Here is a 24,256-nt window from a genome sequence, read left to right as displayed (position 1 = left end):
CAAATGTAATCAGTGTGGTAAAGCCTTTGCACATAAGAGTTATCTCCGAATGCATAAAAGAACACATTCTGGAGAGAAACCTTATGAATGCACTGAATGTGGTAAAACCTTTGCATATCATAGTTATCTCCGAATACATGAAAGAACACATACTGGAGAGAAACCCTATGAATGTGCTGAATGTGGTAAAGCCTTTGCACGGCACACTAGTCTCCAAATACATAAAAAAACACACACTGGAGAGAAACCATATGCATGTAATCAATGTGATAAAGCCTTTGCACATCACAATTACCTCCGAATACATAAAAGAACACATACTGGAGAGAAACCCTATGAATGTGCTCAATGTAGTAAAACCTTTGCACATCACAGTAGCCTTCAAATACATAAAAGAACACATACTGGAGGAGACTCTATGAATGCAAGCAATGTAGTGAAGCCTTTGCATGTAACACTACTCTTTCAAGTCATGGGGAATAATCATGTTGGAGAGAATCCCTAAACATGTAGTCAGTGTGCCAAGTCTTTGCACTTTGTGGTATTCTTCATTCAAGAGGAAAACCTTCAGTGTATAATCAGTCTTTTAAAGTCTTTGCACATCACAGTTGTCTTTGGGAACCTGAAAAAACTCATATCAAAGGATTTGGTAAAATCTTTAGCCAGCATTCTTATGTTCAGTTATACAAGATTATTCTGGAGAAAAAAAAAGTCTGACAGTTGTCGAAAGTCTGTTCGAGCTTATGATGTCCCTCTTTATTTTGTTTGTACCTGTAAACTCATATGGACAAAAGCCTTATGAATTTAAATAATAAGGTAACCCTTTTAGATTTTACACTTCGGTTCAATAACATGAAATAGCTCATATAGGTGTAAAACTTAATGGGTGTGATTGTTCTGTGCCCTCCAAGTCTTCCATTTTTCCTTTTTTGGGCAACTACATGTAGCTTTCAGTGACAGCATCCTGAAGGCTCCCACTTTGTGGTCATCACACGAGCCTTAGCTCCTCTGTCCCCCTCCTGCCGTCCCTTTAACTTGCCTGCCTGGTAGGAATAAGGGTATTCTAAAGATAGAAACATCTTTTCTGTCTCCCCTGTTGGCTAGCAGCTAGTGAAACAGTGCACCCTTTGAGATCCCCATGAGTCTCACTCTGGGCAAAGACTGAGACCTCCAGAAGAAAACTCTGCTGAAGACACATTTACCCCTTATCTGAATACCTTGCATTAGAGAAAGCTGAGAATTGGGAGGGATTTAGGGATGGAAAAAAATCATTGTAGGGCTTTGTTAGATTTCTTAGTTGCCTTCTAACTAAGGATGAATTGACTACCTTATATCTTCATAACTGTTCCAAACTCATCATACTGAATAAATACCATGTTTTAATAATTCAGTCATTTGCATTTTTCTATTGTTTGTTTATGTGTTTATTTTAACAAATAACCATACTATGATTCCCTGTCTGGCCCGGAACTCGCTCTGTAGACTAGGGTGTCTTAGGACACCAGAGGATCTGCCCACATTGCCTCCAGCGTGTCTGCATTACAGGTGGGCACATGCTGTGGTCCACAGGATTGATTATACAGTGAGAATACAGCTGACAAAATCACACATTCCAGTGGAGTAAACCAGTTTGTAGAGCTTGGAAGATACCTGCCTTTTGAATAGTCACTACCATTTCTGTAAAACCCTTGTGAAGCCATAGCTCTCTTTTCTGTAGTGGGACTCATCCCAAAAAACCCCAGCAGTATGTTGATCAATTATTGGGCATAGCTTCATCATGTACTGTTGTACCGGATGACTTTTCATTTTTCTGTGTAATATTGATATATAGAATATAATGCTTTTTATTCTTAAAAAGGCCTCATAGAAAGGAAATTTTCACTTGGGGGTTAGCTGGAATAAAGCCAACACTTGACCCAGAGGCTAAACATGCCAAGCTCTGTATTTAACACTAAGTAACCGCAGTTTTCCCTGTGATCTAGCCACCTTAGATGTTATCTCTAGGGCTGAGAGTGAACCTTTAATCGGCTAACATTTAGGTGAAAATGTTAATGCATCCCGCACAGTAAGCTGGTTACGGTGGTTACCACAGTGCTGTATTCCCAGCCACAGCCAGAATGGAAGTGCTTAGAAAGTGCACAGCACTGCCGTGTTTCTTTCCCTTTTTTCTACATCTATCAGTCACAAACTTCTAGCTTTAACCACACAAATGTAGTTAAAACCCAGACCCCCTCTCCCTCCTCTTAGAAATCGCAGCCCCTTCCTCTGTTTACCCTTTTCAGATATGCCCAGGCACTTCACAATCATGTCCCTTCTGAGATTATAAGTAAGATAACAGACACCCACTTTGTCTTCTTGGCCCCGAAAAATGCATGCCTGGTGTCCTTGGTAGTGCCAGAGAATTAATTGTTTCTGTGTGGGTGTATAAACCTTGTGAGATAGAGAGTAAATGGGACGCGATGAGAAGAGGATGTGTGTGAGCCGACTCATTCCTTTGACCCCAGATCCCATTAGCCAACTCCCGCTTGCAAGTGCCCTGTCTGAGCCCTCCGGGGGCACATCACAACTTGATATCCTAGTTCTCTTAATTGTCTTAGTGAGGATGAGTCACTGAGCCTAGATGGTTTGGTGGCCAGGACACAGGCTTTGGCCCTAACTCCAGTACCAGAAGAAGGCTCCCATTAAATGCACCCTTCCTACTTTAGAGTCCACTGTCTTCCAACTGTGAGCAATGATTTTCTTTATCATTGAATCTGTTATAACTCATTCAGGGACTGGGGCAGATTTTGAAATCCAGGCTTACAGATATAAGAGCTTTCTGAATACAGTTAAGTGTAACTGCTCATTTCACTCATCCTGTTACCCTAATGACTCAGTAAATGAAGTTGGAGCCACCTAAGCCAGGCATGGTGGCACAGGCCTGTAACCATGGTACTTAAAAAGTGGAGACAGGAATTTCAGGATGTCAAGTCATTTAAGTTGAAAATGGTGGGAGGCCCAAGAACTAAGGGAGACAATGATTAGTTCTAGCCAGTGTCCATAGTCTTTACTGCAGCTCCAGAACTTCAGGGCCATGGCACCAGCAAGCTTACACTGAGGTATTTACACCCCAGGTTTTCTAATTATAATGTTTCCTGTCCAAGGCAACCCAGTTCACTTAAGGATCAGACTCCTGTTGCTCCTTAAACAGTGGAATTTTTCTCCAAGGGGAGGAATTAGACTCAGGCAGGGATGAGCTCCCCAATTGCAGATCCAATGCAATGTATTCAGCCCTGAACCATATACATACAACCAACAGAAATAGACTCAGCAAGTTTTATTCATGTATTTTTACATGGAGAGAAGACAAGGGGGAAAGTGATGTAATATATTTTAATTAAAGTGTATAATTTTTTTTTTTTTTTTGGTTTTTCGAGACAGGGTTTCTCTGTGGCTTTGGAGACTGTCCTGGATCTAGCTCTGTAGACCAGGCTGGTCTCGAACTCACAGAGATCCGCCTGCCTCTGCCTCCCGAGTGCTGGGATTATTTTAATAAAAAAGTAGCTAAAGAGACAGCTTAGCAGTTAAGAGCCCTGGGTGTTGTCCAGAAACAACCTGGTTGCTAAAGATGGTTACTCCAGTCCAAAGGTATCTGGTGTCCTCTTCTGGCCTGTGTAGGTACTGTACACAGGCACTTGTAGGCAAACACATGTATACAAACCACAAAAATAAAGCTTAGAAACAATTCTCTACAGTGATGTCACAGCCCAAGACAGCAGGCAGAGCTAGTTAAAATGAACTTCTTTTCATACATGTGGCTTTTCTCTGAGCCAGCCTGCTCAGAAGCAAAGGCTGAGACTAGCTAGAGTTGCTCAGCAGGACTGTTCATCTAAGAACAGCATGCACAGTGCTTACAGGTGTGTTCCTTGATGTTTTCTGTATTTGTGTTCTCTGCTCTTTCTATGTGTAAGAATTAAAGGCAATGATACATCTTTTTAAATCTGTTGATAATATCTTTTAAATGTAGATCATATTATATGATTAAAAGATTTCTTCTGTAATGGATCTGGCTATCCTCTAGACTTTCATTCTTCTGTCTTTATTTAAATTGTTCAGTGTACAACCTGGGGCCTGAATCTAAAAGAGACAAATGCAAAATTTATTATAGTTTGGCTCCTCTTTTAGTATTAGCCAGATGCATTCTATTGTTAAAGAGATTTTTATTAATCTTTTAAGACTGTGGACTAGTCAGACAGTTGTGGTGCACACCTTTAATTCCAGCCCTTGGGAGGCAGAGGCAGAGGCAGGCAAATCTCTGTGAATTTGAGGCCAACCTGTGATGTGTGATTCCCCTCTGTATGCTGTAAATATATTTTACTACCATCGGTTAATGGTACTTAAAGCTACTTTGGGCCTGTGGCAGGGTAGGATAGATAGAGCTAGGCGGGAAAATGAAACTGGGAGAAAGAATGTGGAGTCAGAGAGTCACCATGTAGCTGCCGAAGGAGACAGACGGCCTGTAAACCATGACCCTCCTAGTAAAATACAAAATAATAGAAATTGGTTAATTCAAGATGTAAGAGCTAGCTAGGAATAAGCTAGAATCATTGGCCAAACAGTGTTGTAATTAATATAGTTTCTGTATGATTATTTTGGATCTTGGCAGTCAGGAACAAATGAGCAGTCTCCGCCTGGTTTAAAACGTGAGTTCTAGGACAGGCTCTAAAACTACACAGAGAAACTCTTATCTAGAAAAAAAACAAAAATCAATCAACCCCCCAAACAAACAGAGTGTGGACTAATTTCTATCTGGGAAGGCATATTAATTCTAGAACAACTGCACATCCAGTGTTTTAGAAAAATGTTTCTGAGACAAGTTCTCTTATGTTTACTCATGTGTCCTTGATCCCCTTCAGATACTCTCCAGGGCCATGACCTTACTGTCCTATTGATTAAATCTACTAAATTATTAATGCCCTGTACCACCACTGTGTTTTAAAATTACTCATTTGAATCATGTAGTAAACTGTCCATTGCAGTAACTGGAAAAGGATAAAGGATTTGCATGAGGATCATGGTATTTGTTTTCAGACTAGAATAGGAGGAATAGTTTGTTGTCTACACCACAGTGGAAAACAGGGTAGGCTATTAGTTGATGGAGTCATCATGAAAAAGGACCTGTTTGTGGCAGGAGAGTGATTTGTAATTTATCAACATGCATTTATTTATATCATGTGAATGAAGCCAGGCTAGATTGGTGGGTTTACAATTTGGGGAGGTTAGCTTGAACCAATGAATAGTGATTTTCCAATGAGGGGGCTCTCCTTTGCAGATATATACAGTCTAGGTTGGCACAGTTAAGTCAGCTCAGTGGGTTGAGTAAAAGGCCATTGGCTGGAACTGTGTGTGTCAATGTACAGATCTCAACAGCTAACATTGCATATAAGGGCAAGGTCAAACATTATTTTATTATTGCCATTCTCTCTACCAGAGAATGGCGTGCTCTTTTTCAAAGTCAGTAGAACTATTGCTTTTTCAATAATATTTATCTTTTTTAAAAAGTCAATTGTTAGCCGGGTGGTGGTGGCGCACGCCTTTAATCCTAGCACTTGGGAGGCAGAGGCAGGCGGATCTTTGTGAGTTCGAGACTAGCCTGGTCTACAAGAGCTAGTTCCAGGACAGGCTCCAAAACCACAGAGAAACCCTGTCTCAAAAAACCAAAAAAAAAAAAAAAAAAAAAGTCAATTGTTGCTCTAATCTCTTACATGTTTTTATTCTCAAATATTTTCTAGTCATTAATTTCTTTGTTTTTCTCGGGTGCTGTTGATTTTATCTGTTTAGAGCAGTTTCTCCCATAGCTCAGGCTTGTCCCACGCTATGTAATTAAGAATTGATTTGAACATTTAATCCTGCCTTTGCTGCTCAGGGATGGGAATAGTTTTGCCACTCCTTGTCTGGGCCTTGACTGGTGTGTGAAAAGGAAAAATAGATCAATGAATGAGAGTCCTCTAACCTCTCTGGCTTTTATTGAGAAGTTCTAAATGCAGAGAAACCTGTGTAAGAATTGAATACACTGCTGGGCTTTAAAGCTGGTGTAGTGTGGCGCAGAAAGGGAAGGGCATGAAGAAGGATAAAAGCTTTCCTGTTTTGACAGCGTTAGGTATGAATACTGAGGTAATCAAAGATTAATTGATAAGTGTCCTAACTGGCCACAGACCAGGAAATAAAAAATATGGGTAAAGAACTAAACTTACCATGAAACCAAATTACTGTAATTACTCTAGTTCAACCATACTAGAAGGTCTGGGTAAAATGTGTGGTCCTGCCTAACAGGACTTTATTTTCCAGTGAATGATGTACAGCCTTAGAGAAAAGCCTTAAGTAATATTTGGTGTGCTCTCATATAAATCTCTAGTCTCTGGAGCACATGGTCATAAAGCCTGTTTCAACTTTTTAATGTAAGTTTTGGGATTAAAATCACATCATTTCCACTGTCTCTGTTCTGGGATACTTTGATTGCACTGTGACCAACTCCTGAGACTTGCCAATAATGTTAAACCTTGAATCATATGTTGGAGCCAGCAACTAGTTGACCAGAATTAGCCATAGAGAAGCCAGAAATCTGGATAGAGAAGGGGCACAGGAATGAAAGGATTAGGACTGAAGTTTCAGCTTGCTCCTGGTTCTGGGACAAGGGAAGAGATATTTCTCTTGCATTGTCTCTGGCCAGAAAGACCTATCAGCTAGTTCCTACTCAGCCTCTCTGAGTCCAGCCTTTGACTCTTGAGTCTTCTTAATAAATAGAACGATAGATACTTAATTTAAATGTACATGTGGCGGCTGCGGCAGAGTCTGGACCACGAAACCAGAAGCTCCAGCAGGCTGTTGCTCTAGTGGCTGGTGGGATGCTCCAGCAGGCTGTTGCTCGAGTGGCTGGTGGGATGCTGACTGAGGGGCCATGGAGTTGCAGACAATACAATATTAGTAGATTCATTTCCACGACAGCTAGGGCTGTTACACAGAGAAACTCTGATCTGAAAAAAAAATAAAATAAAAATCAGAACATTCTTGTGCATCCTCTAAGTTGGCAGAAAAACATTACATAGTGCTCCAATGCATGGCAGTCACTTGGATGGAGAAATCTTGCTAGTTGGTGCCTCTGCAGTCACCCCCTGTGTCTAAGCCAAAATGCAGGACTATAGAACATGGGTCTCTGATGGTGGCGCTGTTGCTGTGGATAAACCAAGAAGTCGGCAGATTTGGTGAGACACTTGGGAAGTCCTGAAAGAGAGAGTAACTAATATTAGAAAGAAAAATATTTCCCATGCTAAAAATTGGACATGTTACAATGCAGGGAGTTAGGGCCCTGTATAATGTTTGTATGAATGGTTTGCAAATGGAAAAAAAAATGACGGGATAAGACACTTAGCTGGGGTTGACATAATGCTGATTGTAATTACTTTCAGTGTCGTAAATGAGGTGGCTTGAAAGAAAATCCCCCCAAAGGGAGTGGCACTATTAGGAGGAAGTGTCACTGTGGTGGTGGGCCTTGATATCTCTTTCTCACGCTTCCCTCAGTGTGACTATCAGCTGACCTCTTGTTGCCTGCAAGATACAGCACTCTCAGCTCCAGCACCATGTCTACCTGCACACTGCCATGCTCCTCTTCATGATGATAATGGACTGAACTTCTGAAACTGTAAGCTAGCCACCCTCAATTAAATGTTTTCCTTATAAGTGTGGCCATAGTCGTGGTGTTTCTTCACAGCAATTGTAACCCTAACTAAAATATCAATTCATATTTTATCCTTAAAAGGTGGTTTGATAACTTCCCCAAAAAATGAAAAATTGACTTAGAATGACTTACTAATGAAAAGAAAAAAATGACTGATACGATAGAACCCTTAGAATGAAATAATAAAAATTTGACTAATAAGGTAAAAGTTTTAGAAGGGCTTACTATTGATAAGATACAAGCTTTAGAAAGGCCTACTAATGAAAATAAGGAAAATACTCAGATACAGACAAAGGAATTCAGAGCAAAACCTATCATACCATTGCATTATGAAACAGAAAAGGAGCAACTTAAGGTTAATGAAAATCCATCTTAGGTTATCCAGTTACTTTACAAGAAGGACCACTATATTATAAGCATCCTCAAGGCTATGCAGAAATTTATTGGAATCCTGTAGAAATGTTAGATTATTTGAGATTTAAGGACGCAGTCATTTCATATGGTATGCATTTACCCTTTGTGAAGCAGATGTTGAATTCATAGAAAATTAGGAACAGAATTATTCCACACTGGAAAGATTTTGCTACAGCAATATTGGAAGTTATTCCTCAGTTACAGTGTAAAACGTGGTGGAAAGAGGAAGCTGGGGTCATAGAATGATGAAGTAGGACCAGAAGTATTGAAATTTCCCTAGGCCAGTGAGAATTTTCTCAGTTAGGGCCATAATGGTAATTTGCAAAGATAGTTTACTCTTAATGATCACACCTTGGTTCTATGAAATACAGCAGCTTTGAATGCTTGGGGCAGGGTTAGCTGTAAATAGGATTTCAGATCCAGAAGTTAGACAAATGTTAATTCAATCTTTGACTTTTGAAAATGCTAATTCATAATGCAAAAGTGTGATTAGGCCTTTAAACTTAAAATTAGTATCAATAGTTGAATGGATCCAAAGTACAGCTGACATTGGGTCTCACACTTACTTGAATAAGAGAAGTGTTTTCTAAAAATTTTCTATGATGGAATATCAACAGTCAGCACACCTAGTGGTGGTCATCCTTTATAAGCAGGAACAGTTGATCATAGGAAGGTGCCAATTGTTTCTTAAAATAGTGCTGAGCAACAGCAATTAAGTAAAAGAAAACTGAATTGAAACTGTGTAATATAATGTAAGAAATAAGTATTTCCTAGGTACAAAGCTTAGAGAAAACCCAAGACAGTCTTTATGCAAAACATGGCATCACTACTATAACCATCCTTTTGGTTTTTAATGGGTGGATGTAGGCGATATAATAAAACAGGAAATACATAAGAAAACCAACATGAGATAGATGTGTACAGCGTCCTGAACAACACAACTAAGAAGGCCCTCTTCAGAATGTGCTGCCCAGTTTACTACAGAGACAGATTTACTCAGAATCCAATCAGCACTTTTTACCACAGACAATAGGAGCATACATAAATGTCCTAGTATCCTAATCTTTAACAGACCTGGTTAACGCACTACTTATCTTTGGGCTATTTTAGAGGCAGTGCTACCTTAGTTAAATTCTCCTTTGTGTGACTTTATGCATTGGTAAATCATTTATATCCACAATTCTACTCTTCTACATCACAACTTAGTAGTTGAGTGCTACTCAACTTGAAATGTCATTTACAACCTCCACAAAATTAACTGCGAATGGATCTTACTCATAAACGTCAAAAGCATAGTGCAGGACTTCCAGAAACTAAGAAACTTGATAAACTAGGCCTCTCTGCCTAGGCCTGGTGAGGTTTCCCTAAGGCACTGATGTATAGACCGAAAACAGAGTTCCTCTAAATCTGGGAGTATGATTTGGAGAGCTGGTAAAAGTCTGGGATTTTGCTGACCTTCCCTGTCACCTGGTACCCTGTTCCTTTAAGAGACAAACCTCCCATTCTCAACCTCCCTTCCCTTCCACCAAGGCAAGTGGATCCCCTGCCTCCTCTCCTTGTGCTTGCTCTCTTCCAGTCCTTCTGAAGAAGCAATTACTGCCTCCCCACCCCCCTTCTTACCCCTTCTCCCCTTCTGCCCCTCCTTTTCCCCTCCATAACCCATTAGATAAGCTCTCTACCCAAACTCTCAGATCCCGACAACCCAACTCTTTCCATACAGGGGGCTGTGCTTACTAGTCCCAAGGCCGCACTGTACTTTATTTACAATGTTCTTGAGATCCCCTGTGCACAAGTCTTGTACAACATTGTCTGATTAGCCTCTCTTCCTGAATTTATATACTTTCTTTTAAAACTGAACCATTGATATATTAACAAGAGACACCTAGAGTGATATTTTATTTGTGTTTTAATAAATAAAGGTTGCCTGAAGATCAGAGAAGCAAAGCTAGCCACACTAGTCAGTCATACAAGCCAGGGAGTGATGGCACACACCTTTAATCCCAGCAGCCACACTTGTTAGCCATAGGGGCCAGGCGGTGGTAGTGCAAACCTTTAATCCCAGCACCAGATGGGGTGAGACGGTAACTGGGTCTCTTTTCAATTTGAAGATTTCGGAGAGGTAAGAGCTCTCTAGTGGTTGGCTGCTTTGCTTCTCTGATCTTTCAGCTTGAACCCCAATATTTGTCTCTGGGTTTTTATTAGTTGTGCTACCGATGTACTGTTCAATTTGGCATAAATCTGCACCCAATCTGGAATAGATCCTACTTGGGCTGGAAGCCAGAGCAGGAAATTTCAGCTCACCCGGTCCTGTCGCTCAGCCTCTCTAGCCAATCAGCGCCTCCAGCGTACCTGCCAGAGGGCTTTTCTCGTGACCGGCCGTGGCTGAGTTGACGAAGGCGGAAGTTGTCACGCGTGTTGCGCCATGGATCCTGCTGCTGGGAGGTGTGTTGAGAGCACAGGCAAGCTGGGCTGTTGCACTATGGTGAGTTAGGAGTTGCCTTCCGCAGACTGGGAGATGTGACCAGTCATGACGAGTGCTGGGCTGCTGTCTCCAGACTGGGTTCAGCCATCGGCGCTGTGCCGCGGGTGCGGGTGTGGGTGTGTTGGGTCCTTCCCTGGCTCGGTGGGATATGGCGGGCAGAGTTGGGCGTGTTCTTGCGTGGTTCTGCCTGTCCCGTGTCCTTGCAACTCCCTGAATAACTTCACTCTCTGGGCCGCGTCTGTGCCCACCGTTGGGAGCAGGAATGCTTTGAAATTTCCTCTTAATAACATTGTGAAATGCGGGCGCCTGCAGTGCTGCTGTTATATCTATGAAAGGCAGATTTGCCAAATCCGGAGAGCCCTGATTTTTCCAGTATGTACCTGAAGTTCTGCACTTTCTCTCCTCCTCCCCCCCTTTTCTTTTTGAGACAGGGTTTCTCTGTGTAACAGACCTAGATGTCCTGAAACTAGCTCTAGGCCAGGCTGGTCTTGAATTTACTAGATCCGTCTGCCTCCCAAGTGCTGGGATTAAAGGCCTGCGCCAACATCGCCCGGGGAAGTTCTGCACTTTTAACATTTAACAGTTAGGTTTAGGATCCGTCTGGAGTTAATTTTGTGGGGTTTATAAACGGTATCTCCTGTGTAGAGTAGCACTGCACTGCTAAACTGATGTAGAAGGATTTCTCAGTTCTCAGGAGACATTAAGTTATGCAAAGTAGAATTTGACTAAGTGTAGACCGCCTTGGGGTTAGTTAGTCTAGGGGTTGTAACCCGCCTGGCTGGTCAGTTATTCCAGGGTCCCTAGGTTTGTCGAAGCCTCTGTTTATTAGCGACATGTTTGCAGCTTATATAGCCCCTGGATGAGGAATTTGGGTTGGGGGGCAGGGGCATGACCAGCGCAGGAAGGGATCTTGCTGCGAGATGGTCCAAGCCGGCCACGAGGAAGTCACAAGTTGACACACCTAGTTCTCTAGATAGTTGGAATGTGGGTCCAAGCCGGCCACGAGGAAGTCACAAGTTGACACACCTAGTTCTCTAGATAGTTGGAATGTGGGGCGGGTTCCGCTAACAGATAGCTCTCTGTTAACAGATAATTGGGTGTGGGATAGGCTCTGCCAACTCCCCAGGGCAATGGTCCCTGCAATAATTTTGGGGGGAAATGGCTCCTGACAACTAAGGGAGGGCCAACTCCCAAATACCTCAAAAGTAAATAGTAGTTAACCATGCCTGTTAGAGATGAGTATGATAGGATGTTAATGTCTGTTCACCAGGATTAATCAGCCATTAGATTAATATCCTATAACAAAGGAGACAACCCTGATTTACAACCAGCCAGCCCCCTCCCCTCAGCAAAGACCAGGCCTCTAACATGCTGCTCCAGGGCCATTACTGGGTCACAATGAACTTTAAGTCCTGCTGTGCCGTAAAGGTACATTAATTCTAGAACAACTGCGTCTCCAGCCTTTTTGAAAAGTGGTTTTGAGTCAAGGTTTCCTATGTTGATTGAGGTGGTCTTGAACCCTGTCTATAGCCCTGCAGGGCACTGTCCTCGGATTTTCCCATTAAGAAAGACCTGATGGGGTAGGGTGAGTGACTTTCTCTGTAATTCCCCTGTGTGTTCTAATCCTTCAGTGTGAATGGAGACAGAACTTTTGGCTATTCAATTTATGGAGAATAGCTTGAACTTCCGAGTGTTCACTTTCCAGTTAGTGAGCTCTTTTATACAGATATGTGCAATCCTGGTTGACATAGTGAAGTCAGCTCAGAGATGTGAGACACTGGCTTTAAACCCCTTGTCTCTTACAGCACTCAGCAGCTAACATTTTGAGTGAGGCAAAGTCAAAGTCTGTTACTAATGGCCCTCTCTCTATAAGGGAAGTGCCTACTATTTCAAAGTCAGTATAGCCTAGTGTTCTTCCAATTAGTTTTATAATCCTAAAAATTCAATTATTGATGTCATTTTTATTTAAAAATTTTCATTTATTTTATATACCACAGTTTCTCCTCCCTCCTCTCCTCCCATATCCTCCTTCTATCTCTTTTCCAACCCCCCCCCATCTACTCTTCAGAAAGGGTTGTTGACTCCCATGGGGAGTCAACAAAGTCTGGCATAACAAACTGAGGCATGACCATGCTCCTCTGCCCTGCATCAAGGCTAAGCAAGGCATCCCACCATAGGGTTCCACGGCTCATGGGCTGGGGTCAGATGCTGGGTGGCATTTATCGCGGCCTGGTTCCTGACTGCGGATACAGCGGAATCAATCGGTGTTAGCTACTTTCTATAAACATTCTTTTTATTTAAAAATTTTCCTTTTGAGTGTCCACATGTTCATCTCATGATACTCAGTAAAGTTGAATGACAAGTCACCCAAGTCAGGCATGCTGTCACACCCCTGTGATCACAGAACTTAGGAGGCAGAGGCAGGAGTTTAAGAGTCTCAGTGTCATCTAAGGCCTGAGTGTACAGTGGGGTACGGAGACACCTGCAGGAACAGGAAGGACTATGCTGGGTTCAAGCAAATGTGGAAGCATTGTCTTCCACAGATTCCAGAGCAGTCCTGTGAGTCTTGGTAAAATCCCACACCTTAGGCTCAAGATGTCTTCTTCCCTGTGGTAGAGACCACAGTCTAAGCAGTGGGAGATGAGTCCCAGTAGCCTTTACTTTCAAGCTCACAACATTCCTACAGTGGCAGAGTCTTAGGATGTGCTGGTAGGGGATGGGGAGGAGGATTGACAGCCACCAACTGAATGGGGCTAATAACCTCTGCCTCTTCCCTGCCCACATCTCAGTGTCCTTGTCACTTGACTGAGGGCAAGCCAAGTTGGTTTGAGGCACAAACAGTAATTCTATGACTGGGAACAAGTTATCAGGTTCCGCCCAGTGGATCATCTCCAGGGGGCCATGACTCAGGTCCTCTCCTGTCTCCTCCTGGCATTTCCCTTCTCCTTCTGATCTCCTGTCTATTGGGTTTCCTCTCCCTACCCCCTCATGCATTTCCTCAAACTCAGCAAATTATCAGCTTAATAGAATCAACATACAATAGGCTGAAGGACTAGAGACTACCCTTGTTTGCTACCTGTCTAGAATCCAGACTGGTGTGGAATTTGCTGGGATTCTTCTGCTTGAGTATCTTGCCTGTCAATCCCGGATTGAAGGGCTCATGGAGAGCTGTTGACCTGGTAACAGATTTGAAACACCTGCAGAGAGGCCCTGCGCTTATATGATGGGCACCTGCAAGGGTGGTAGATTTTAGGACCCTCGGGTTGCTGCTGGTGTGGGGCTGGGATGGTAGGAGAGCTGTGTGTGCTGGCGATGGCAGCCCTGAAACAGAGCTTTCTAAGTCTCCGAGAGCCCCGAATAGCATTAAAGTTCTCAGAATTTACAGTGTGATACAGGAAGCTGTTAGGTTTTGCTTTCCTTAAATGTGATTATTTGCTGTACTTCTTGTCTTCCCTTTTTTGAAAACAGTGGATGTCTTTCATACACACACACACACACACACACACACACACACACACACACACACAGTTTAGGTGACTGTAAACTTTTTAAATGTTAGAATTTTTAAAGACTAGAATTTAAGAAGTTGAAAGTGCTTTCTGATATAATTAACATGTGTTGATTTCCTTTTTAATTGTTGCTGGGTTTTTGTTTTTTTTTTTTTAAGCTATGGCTATCCTAGTTAGCAACTTCAACTCTGCCCCTACCAGCAGCAGTTTAGACTGCTAGAGCCGCAGCCTGAGGGAATTCAAAGGCTAAGGCAGAATTCTGCTCCTCAGAGATACTGAATAGCAAGCAAGCAACTCACCTCCTCACTACTCCCAAGAAGTTCTCATGCTTCGTCTTGCCCCTCCTTAAAAATCCCTTCTCCACCTGGCTCCTCCCTACAACTTCCTGCCAGCTAGTTGCTGATGCAGCCTCCTGACCACAAGTAAATTTCATTCAATCAAACACATCTTTACATCATTAAACAGATGTTCCAGAGCATAAACAAAAGTGACACCTTAAAATAATATTCTACAGCAAACATGAGACCATGTGGAGTGTGGGTGGAAAGGTCTGATTTGATTTGGATTGTGTTTTAAGTCACAAGTTGTAGAATTTGCTGGCTAATTTTAACTGTCAGCTCAACACACCATAAAATTACTTGGAAAGTGTTTGAATGAGGTATCGTGGTTGAGATAGGTTGGCGTATGGGCAGATCTGTGGTAGATTATCTGGATTATACAGAATAATAAACCCGCTCTGCATGCCACCATACCACAGGCTGAGCCCTGGGTTGTCTAAGAGAGAAGAAAGCAAGTATGTGTTTATTCTCCTTTCATTCTTGGCTGTGGATGTGATATGATTAGGCTCTCAATTTTCTGCATTTATACCATGCAAATGATGGACTGTAATTTAAAATTGTGAATCAAAAGCTTTTCCCCCAAAGTTACTTTGATTCAGTTTATCAGCTTAACAGAAATGAGGCTAGACAAATGCCCTGTGTTGTGTGATATTATTTGTATCCCCACAAAGCTTCCCTGGAGGTCAGAGGGTGGACCTAACCACTAGTTAACCATAGAGGCCAGGCAGTGGTGGCTCACATCTTTGATCCCAACACTTGGGATCTCATGCCTTTAATCCCAGCATTAGGGAGGTGGAGAGAGACAGGATCTCCCCATTTCCCTCTGAGATTTCACAGAGGGAAGAAATGACTGTGGCTGTTGCTCTGCTTCTCTGATCTTTCAGCATTCACACTTGATATCTGACTCTGGTTTTCATTGTTAAAAGTGGAGAGAACGTGGATATCAATTCATAGACATCTGCAATCCTCCTACTGAAATACACTTTTAATAGTGATCCCTGACATACAAGTTTGAGTCTCTTCTGGGTCACTAACATATAATTTCCTTAGTGCTCTCTAGCACTTTTTAGTTATGCTGCATGTGATTGTACTAGCTTGTTGAGCTGACTGATTTGACCAGACAGACAGAAAGTCAGCCACCAAGAGATGAGAAAGCATATAAAGTTGTAGGCATAATAGTTTTTGGTAAAGACGATAGACTACAACTGGGTAAGAACTTTAGATGAATGGGATTGTCAACATTCTCTTAACATGAAGATCATTTCAAAATTGAGGAAAAACTTGAGCATGCTGTAAAATGTCCAAATAATGTACAAAGAAGTCATAACAAATAAAACATTCTTAAAGGTGACTTCTCCTAGAAAATGGTACTGACTCCTGATGTCAAAATCGGGATTCTTTCTAATGTTTGAGTGGGACAGACAGCTACTCCATTTATTCAGCATTGCATTGGAGATCCTTGCCATGGAAATAAGCCTCCCCTTTTAAAATACAAACGGGTATAATATTGCTATTGAATACAATGTGAGCTTAGTAAGTGAAGGGAAAGAGCCTTCCTCTTCTCTAAAACATTCTGTTCACCATGAGTAAACAAGTACTTAAAGTATACCTGGTACAAAATCATTACTTAGATGTGCTTTCTGAAGCAGAAGAGAAAGGGTTCAGCTGTCACTAATACAGAGCAGCTTGATCTACTAGCATGACCATTTATAGATGAGCTAAGGAAATGGAACAGAAAGGAAACTCTGAATCTTCTGGTGCCATTGTGAGTAGTCTCTTCCTGAAGTCCATAGAACTTGTAAGGGGATCTCAGTCCTCATTACCATTCTACCTTAACGTTCACCCATGGACAGACTAACGTTGTCATGAGGTCCTATCTGAAGTGTATAAGAAGGATTTCCAACTTTGACATAACACACTATGTCCTGCTTCAGATGAGTGGTAGCATTGGTTTCACCCTGATACTAGTAGGAACAGAGAAGGACAATGGGGTTACCATGAGCTTAGTATTGATCAGAAATTGACTTGAAATTGATTGAAGCACAGAAGTACATTCAAAATGGCCTTATAGGTCGGAACACACCAGCATGCCCTACCTCCTTTTTACCTCTGGAATACAGGAAACAGGTTCTCAGCCACTGATACCACAGTAGGACTCTCTCTACCTCACTGTGTAAGTCTACCTTCTTGGTGCACTGTTAATCTTTTTTCTTAAAGTGAGCCAGAGACTTTTTCACCCTTCCCACCCACATTGTAGCTTTTCAGTTGTTTGCAAAGAGATGCTCCATCTCCATCATAAGCCTTCTCTTCTTCAATACATTTTAAATGCCTCGATTCCTAAACTTCCTAGTCCTCTTACTGTAGATGGAAAAAAAAAACTTTCTGAGACTGTTATTGTATGGGAACATGGATTTTGAGTTACTCTAATCTGTGTTACTAGATCGTTATCACTGATATTTACTTCTCAGTTTATATGTGAAATACTCTCGACAGCTAGACTCCCAACACTGTTTTCAATGCCTTCCCAGCATATTGGAATATTTTCCCCTGGAGCTATATATAAGCTGTAATATAACTTGTATTCCTTGTATCACGTATTGTTAACTATTTTGTTGCTGCAAGGAGGACAATAACTCAGACAACTCTCATGTCCCCTTGCAGAACAGAAGTGTATTGTTGTGTCACTAATTTCTGAACCTAAGTGTTAGGACTCATAGACAAACCTCCCATCCGTATAATCAGTGATATCAGTGCCAGGTATCAGCTTATACCTAATTATTTAGCTTTATGGTGCCTGTGAAATTGTCCTTACAGACAGTTGTGAGCTGTCACGTGGATGCTAGGAATGGAACCTGGGATGGTAGGAAGAACAGGCAGTGCTCTTAATCACCGAGCAATCTCTTCAGCCCCTCTAACCCACTTTCAATAAAGTGAAATAGAATACCATGCACATCCTTTGAGAAAGCTGCAGAAACCTGGTGAGCTGATCTTAAAAAGAGGTGTTCTGAGGCTGTTAAAACTGGAGGAGCTGGAACACCTAAGCCCTTTGGAGTCCAGGCAATTTCATCTTGATCTCAAGATGCTCAATAGAGAGCTATAGTATTTGATGTTTGTCTTGTTGGACTTTGGTCTTGCTTTTGTATGTTCATTCCTCGTTTGCTTTGATTCTTTCTCTTTGGAATAGGAATGTTTATTCTTACCATTTATGTTGGAAACATAACAGTCTCACTTCAAGGAAGTAGTGTGGTCATGTACAAAGTGCTAAGTGTTGTCACTAAGCCTTGAAGGAACAGGAGTTGGTTAGCTCAGAATGGTTCCTGTAGACTGAAGCTCAAACACTTGTTTCCAGTTGGTGGAACTACGTGGAAAGGAGTAGAGGGGATGGCCTTTTTGAAAGAGATGTGTCATGGTGGTGTGCTCGGAGGCTTCAGAATTCTCTGACATGTCCAGTGTGCTCTCTACCTCCTGCTTGAGAGCTCACGGTGTGAGCTCTCAGCTTGTCCTTCTGTCATATGTTTAATGGACCATCATGGACTCTAACCTATGGAATTGTAAGCCCAATTTAATTCTTTCTTTTATAAATTGCTTTGGACACTGTGTGTTTTATCCCAGCAATAGAAAGGTAGTGTTCTGTGGAACATCAAAACGCAGAATACTCACCCCTTCCAACTACAGAAACCACTGAGGAGTTTATTCTAACTTTAAGTCCCATGCCTATGGCCTCAAATTCATGGATAGCAGCCTTCCTTTGCCTCTCAATGACTGGCATTAATGGCATGTGCTACCATGCTTGGAAATACTCACTTTTGAGCATTATTGTATGGGCACCAGTGGCAGACACCTGAAATGAGTTAAAGAAATATCGTACTGATTTCCCAATCCTCCTTTTCCTGTATATTATTCCATTTTATCCTTCTTTTCCTCTCTCTCCCTCTCCATTCTCCCCTCCCCGTGTGTGTGTGTGTGTGTGTGTGTGTGTGTGTGTGTGTGTGTGTATGTGCTGTGTAGCACAGGCTTTAAAGCTTACAGTGATCTTCCTGCCTTTGTGTCCAGAGTTCTGGTGTTTAAAGGATGCACTACTACGCCCAGCTTAAAAGTTCAGTTTCGTGGTGCTGTTTGTCTCCCCTCCTTAGTAGCGTTAGTATCACAGGAAGAATCTAGTTGCTGGTTTATGTTTGTGGGGATTTTATCTACAGGCATGTCCTTGTATCTCATTTATGCCCAGTAGCCAGGGAGGCCAGGAGATGGTGTCAGATCCATATCTTTTGGGAACGGAAGCTGTGTGCTTTGGAAGACTCTTCAGTGCTCCTAACTGCTAAGGTATTTTCCATTTCAAGTTTTCTGTTCTTTATAATGTTTCCTCTCCAAGACAGCCTAGCCAGGGATTCAAAATTTGGGGCTGATTGAAAAGTGGAATTCTCCTCCAGGTGAGAGGTGCCGAATGAAGCACAATTAATAAGAACTCAGAGAGAGAGAAATTGGGGTTCAACCTGAAGATCTGAAAATCAAAGCAGCCGCCACTGGCTCTTACCTCAACCTCAGTCTGAAATGGCGGTCCTGTCTCCAGGAATCTCAGAATGAGACTGAGACCGAGAGCTGTCTCCCGTTTTATAATCCTCTTTAGTTCTGGGATTAAAGGCATGTACTGCCTGGTTTCTGTTGCAACTAGTGTGGCTACTGCTACCACTGCCTGGTAGTAAGGCTGACCAGTGGGGCTGTTTTCACTCTCTGATATCACTCAGGAATGGGCTCATTAATTGTTTATAGAATACTACATGGTCAGATCGCAAACAAAATACACAAAACCATCAATGGTGAACTCAGCAGGTTATATTAATTTATTTTAGCATTTATAATCATACATGCTTAACATGGACGAAGTTGGGAAGTATTTGAGAAGGGATGAAGGGAGGAATAAAGGGGGAAAGTGATGTAATATATTTTAATTAAAATGTAAAGAAATAAATTTTAAATAAAGGAACAGGGGCTAGAGAGATGGCTCAACAGTTGAACACTGGGTGTTGTTCCAGGGAGGGGAGGTTCCATTCCCAGAGCCCACATAGTAGCTAACTCTTTTCTATAACTCGCGTTCAGGGCATCTGCCACCTTCCCCTGGTCTCTGTTGATATTGTGCACAAGGTAACTGCAGGCAAAGCACCCATATAACTAAAATAAAAATAGAGGTTAGAAAAGAATGGAATTCTCTGCAGCAATGCCACAGTCCTAAGACAAGCAGCAGCCAGGCCTTTTAGAAAAAAATGTTTCTGAGACACATTCTCATGCATTCACTCAGATGGTCTTGATCACAGTCTGTTGCTCTCTAGGTCAGTGACCTTGTTCTCTAAATCAGACCTCTAAAAGTCTTTAATGACTGTATCACCTCAGAGTTGTAAAACTGTCCATTTGAGTCATGTAGTCGACTGTCCTTTGCAGTCACAAGAAATGGTTCTCATGTGGAGCATGCTTTCTGCCTTCCGACCAGAAAGGGGGAATAGTTTATCGTGTGCACTGCATGGGGTAAACAGGGTAGGCAATCAGCTGTTTGAGTCCCCATTATGAAAAAGAATCTGATTGTGGCCTGGCAGTGATTTTGTATTTCCCAGCATGTATTAATTCATGTCACGTGAATAAAGATTGATTAGATGGGTGGGTGTACAGTTTGGGAAGGTACGTTTGATTCAATGAATATTGAATTTCCAATTAGGGAACTCTCCTATGCACATGTGTTCAATCCTGTTTGACACAGTTAAGTCAACTCAGAGGTGTGAGACACAGACCATTGATTGTTATTCTGTGTTATAGATCCCAGCAGCCAATATTTGCATATGAGCAAGATCGTCAATCTCTCATTAATGACATTCCCGCTACTTGGGTAGGGCCTACTCCTTCGTAATGTCAATACAGTGTTTTTTAAGTCTTAAATAAACTATCATTTAGCCAAGTCAATTATTGACATGATTTAAACTCATTTTCTGTAAAGAACATTGCTGCTCTAGTATTTATTCTCCTCAGCTCTCCATTGTTGCTGGTCAGTAAGGATTTCATTCCTATTTCTTAGGTGCTCTGGACTATTCTGTTTAGAGCAGTGTCTCCTGTAGCTTAGGCTTGCCTCACTGTGGTTGAGAATTGTTCTGAACACAGCTAATCCTGCTCTGCTGCCCAGTGCTGGGAAGACAGTCCTGCAACTCCTTCCAGGCTGGGCCTTGACAGAAAGAAAGACGGAAAAACAGACTAGTTAATGAGTGTCCTTCAATCTCTCTCTGGGTTTTTTTTGGAATTTAGAAGTAAGAGGAACCTGTGGATGAATTGCATTCACTGACCATCTCTGAAGCTGGTGTAGTTAGTGGCCGTGCAGAAAGGGAGGTGCAGGAAGGAAGGTAAAAGATTTCCTTCATTGGCTCTAGTTGATATTCCCAAGGTGAAGTCACATAATCAACCTTATATGTTCAGTAAGTAATGTGACTGGCCATTTCTTGGGTACACAGATGAGAAAAACCAAGAATCTGGAAAAGGGACTGACCCTATCATGAAGCCAAATTACTGTACTTAAACTACTTCATCCAATATAGATCTGGACAAAATGGTGTGACCTTCCCTAAAATACTGTTATTTTTCTGGTTTTCAGATGTTCAGCCTGAGAGGAAAGTATGACTAATTCCTAGTGTGCTTTCATACAAATCCATGTTCTCTTCATCTGACCCCTTCTCTGTTATTGGCAGAGGGAGAGTAGGGGTTCAAGGGTGAGTTCTGGCCAGTGATTCCTTAGAGTTTGACTCTTGATTAGAATCTTGTCATTCTTGTTTCAGGGACCATCATATATATGATATATATATATGATATATAGATATAGATATACAGAGAGAGAGAGAGAGAGAGAGAGAGAGAGAGAGAGAGAAAAATATAGATATACAGAGAGAGAGAGAGAGAGAGAGAGAGAGAGAGAGAGAGAGAGAGAGAGAGTATAAATGTTTCTTTAGGTCTCATTTTTCCCCCAGTGGTGCCATCTATGTTGTTAGCTTTATTACCATCTTAATATATTGTTGTTTCTCTGGAAAATGATGGACCTTCATCAATTTCTGTATTTAGAAAGTTTACTATATTAAAAGTTTGAATTTGTTGGTTTTGGAACTTTCTATAAAGTGATAGTTTTAGTTTTCTTTATCTTAGAGGCTTGGCTGTCCTCATTTCTAGGCATGTCTGTGTTTTCCAGTTGTTGATATTTTCATGTTTGGGTTTTGGCTGTTTTAGTGATTGATATGGCTTATACATTGGTTTTGAGTTTTTAAAGCCTTTTTATATATTATTTTAGCTTTGTCATAAGTAGCTTCACCTGTCACTATGATGTAGCCTAGAGTCTTCTGAGGCAACATCAATTGTTGACAGTTTCAGATAAGAATTGCTAGTAACAGCGTCTATAGGAAAATGTATTGATTTGTGATTGATGTAGGAAGGCTTCTCCACTGAGGGTAGCATATCCCTAAGCAAGTGGCCTGGGCTGGATAAGAGAGCTAGCTGAACATGAGGCAGTGACCACACAAGAGAGAAAGCCAGGAAAAAAAAAAAAACGTTTACCTATGTTGTTTGCCGTTCATTGCTAACTTGAGTTTCTATCTTAAATTCCCACAATAATGGAATCTGATCTGGCAGAATTGGCCAAGTAAACACATTAATTACCTGAGATGTTTTTGGTCAGAGAATTTAATTACAGCAAGAAAACGAGACAGATGTGGCACATCAAAAGTGATTTTGTTGTTACCAAAAACCTGAGATTGATGACTTTTGTAGGAATGTTGAGATATTAGAATTTTAGATGGCAAAAGTCATAGAAAACTATACATAGAGCATACTCAGCTTCTTCTGTAGGTCCTGGAAGGGTAAGTGTTGAGAGCAATGCAGACAATGGAGAGCGAGGTCATAGGTCATGGGTTTCAGTGGGAAATAGACTCCACGAAAAATTTAGCTAGAGGTCATTTGTATATTTTGGCCCTAAATCTTTACTTGCTTCTTTCCTTGAGAAATTGAGTTAGGCAGAATTAAAAAGTAAGAGACTGATTTCTTAGACAGAATATTGATTCAGCAGGATGGTTATTAGTAATTACTCATTCAGGTTACAGCAAAACAAGTGGGGCTGAAAGAAATGAACCCTGTGTTTTTGAACAGCACTAGGTAGTTTCAGATGGCTGTCCAGTGGTGAAACGGGGAACTTTCAAGGAGGATTGTCACCATTAAAGAGAAGGCCCTTTCTAGATAGTGGAAGCCTATCAAGATGCCTTAAGACTTAAGCCTATCAAGACTCCATTCAGCTAAACTTTTAATTTATGGAAGGAGTAAGCAAAAATGATTCATAGCCCTAGGAAGCAACTTCATACAGAATCTGTTGCAACTCTGGTCCAAATATGGTAAGATCCATCACAACTTAGAAGCCAAATTTGGGGGATCATGTTGTAACTTTTAAAAAGCAGTGTAAGAAAGAAAGATGCCATGCAACAGAGCTCAGATGCAGGTGAAAGGGAAAAGTAAAAAGAGGAATGGGAAGCAGGGAGAACAGCCTCTGAGGACAGGAACAGCAGAAGAGAGAGGCGTGGGGGGGTGGTGGAGAGAAGCAGAGAGAGACACATACACACAGAGACACACAGAGAGGGGTAGACAGAGAAAGAAAGAGAGAGGTAGTGAATGTGCACAGGAGGTGCTCTACAGCTGACATAGCCTGTCAGAGCCGCAAGGGCAGGCCAGTACAGGTGACCTAATACTAGCAGATTACCCATATTATACTTGTTCTGGAAATACCTTTCTTGAAAGATGCAAACTGTAAGGGTCTTGGAGTCTTTCTCTTTGGTTTCAGTTCATCACTGTTGCACCTATCTGTTTGTCAGAGTTGTAAACCCAGTGAGGAGACCGTGAGAGTTCATTGCATGAAGCCATGAAGATGAAACCTGTGTTGTATTTTCAGATGACAGGATAATGAAATGCCCAAACTATGAGGCATCTGCCATGGAGAGTTCTATACAGGGAGTGGAAGTCACAAAGGAGAGACATGCATGAAAATTTGCAGGGATAGTCTTTTGAGAATGAAACCCCTCCTGCGTGAGGCAGAGCTAAAGGATTTGTTGTTTGTCCTGTTGAGTTTTAGTGTTGCCTTGGTCCAATTTTCTCTGTGTCCACATTCCTTTCTTTTCTTTTTAATAAAATTTGTTCTTCTGTCATACAACACATTCTAACTACAGTTTCCCCTTTCCCTACTCCTTCGAGTAGCCTCCCCTGCTCTCCTCTGCCTCATTTTCCCTTTGGAAAAGAGCAGATCTCCCAGGGATATCAACCAAACATGGCATAACAATTTACAATAAGACTAGACACAAACCCTCATATCAAGTCTGGATAAGGCAATCCAGTATTAGGTACAGGGTTCCAGGAGCAGGCAAAAGAGCCAGAGATATCCCCTCCTCCCACTGTTACAAAAACACCAAGCTACACTACCATAACTGATATCTAGGGGGACCTGGCACAGAACCATGCAGGCTCCATGATTGCTGCTTCAGTTTTTGTGAGCCCCTATGAGCTCTGGTTTTAGCTGGTTCTGTGGGCTGTGTTCTCCTGGTATCCTTTTTTTAGGTTAGGAAAAATTTTAACTATGATTATTTTGAAAACATTTTCTGAGCCGAGCAGTGGTGGCACACACCTTTAATCCCAGCATTTGGAAGGCAGAGAGAGGGAGGTGGATCTTTGTGAGTTCAAGGCCAGCCTAGTCTACAAGAGCTAGTTTCAGGACAGCTAGGGCTCTTACACGAGAAACCCTGTCTCA

General features: G+C 41.8%; 1 pseudogene; it reads left to right on the top strand.

Annotated features, from left to right (window-relative positions):
- The window catches only part of LOC101985975, a 59,704-nt pseudogene that overhangs the window by 10,237 nt on the left and 25,211 nt on the right, over positions 1–24,256 (top strand).

The sequence above is a fragment of the Microtus ochrogaster genome, unplaced genomic scaffold (assembly GCF_000317375.1).
Source record: "Microtus ochrogaster isolate Prairie Vole_2 unplaced genomic scaffold, MicOch1.0 UNK89, whole genome shotgun sequence".
In the NCBI taxonomy this organism is placed as follows: Eukaryota; Metazoa; Chordata; class Mammalia; order Rodentia; family Cricetidae; genus Microtus; species Microtus ochrogaster.
The sequence above is the reverse complement of the archived record's forward strand: the minus strand, read 5'-3'. Positions and strand labels throughout refer to the sequence as shown.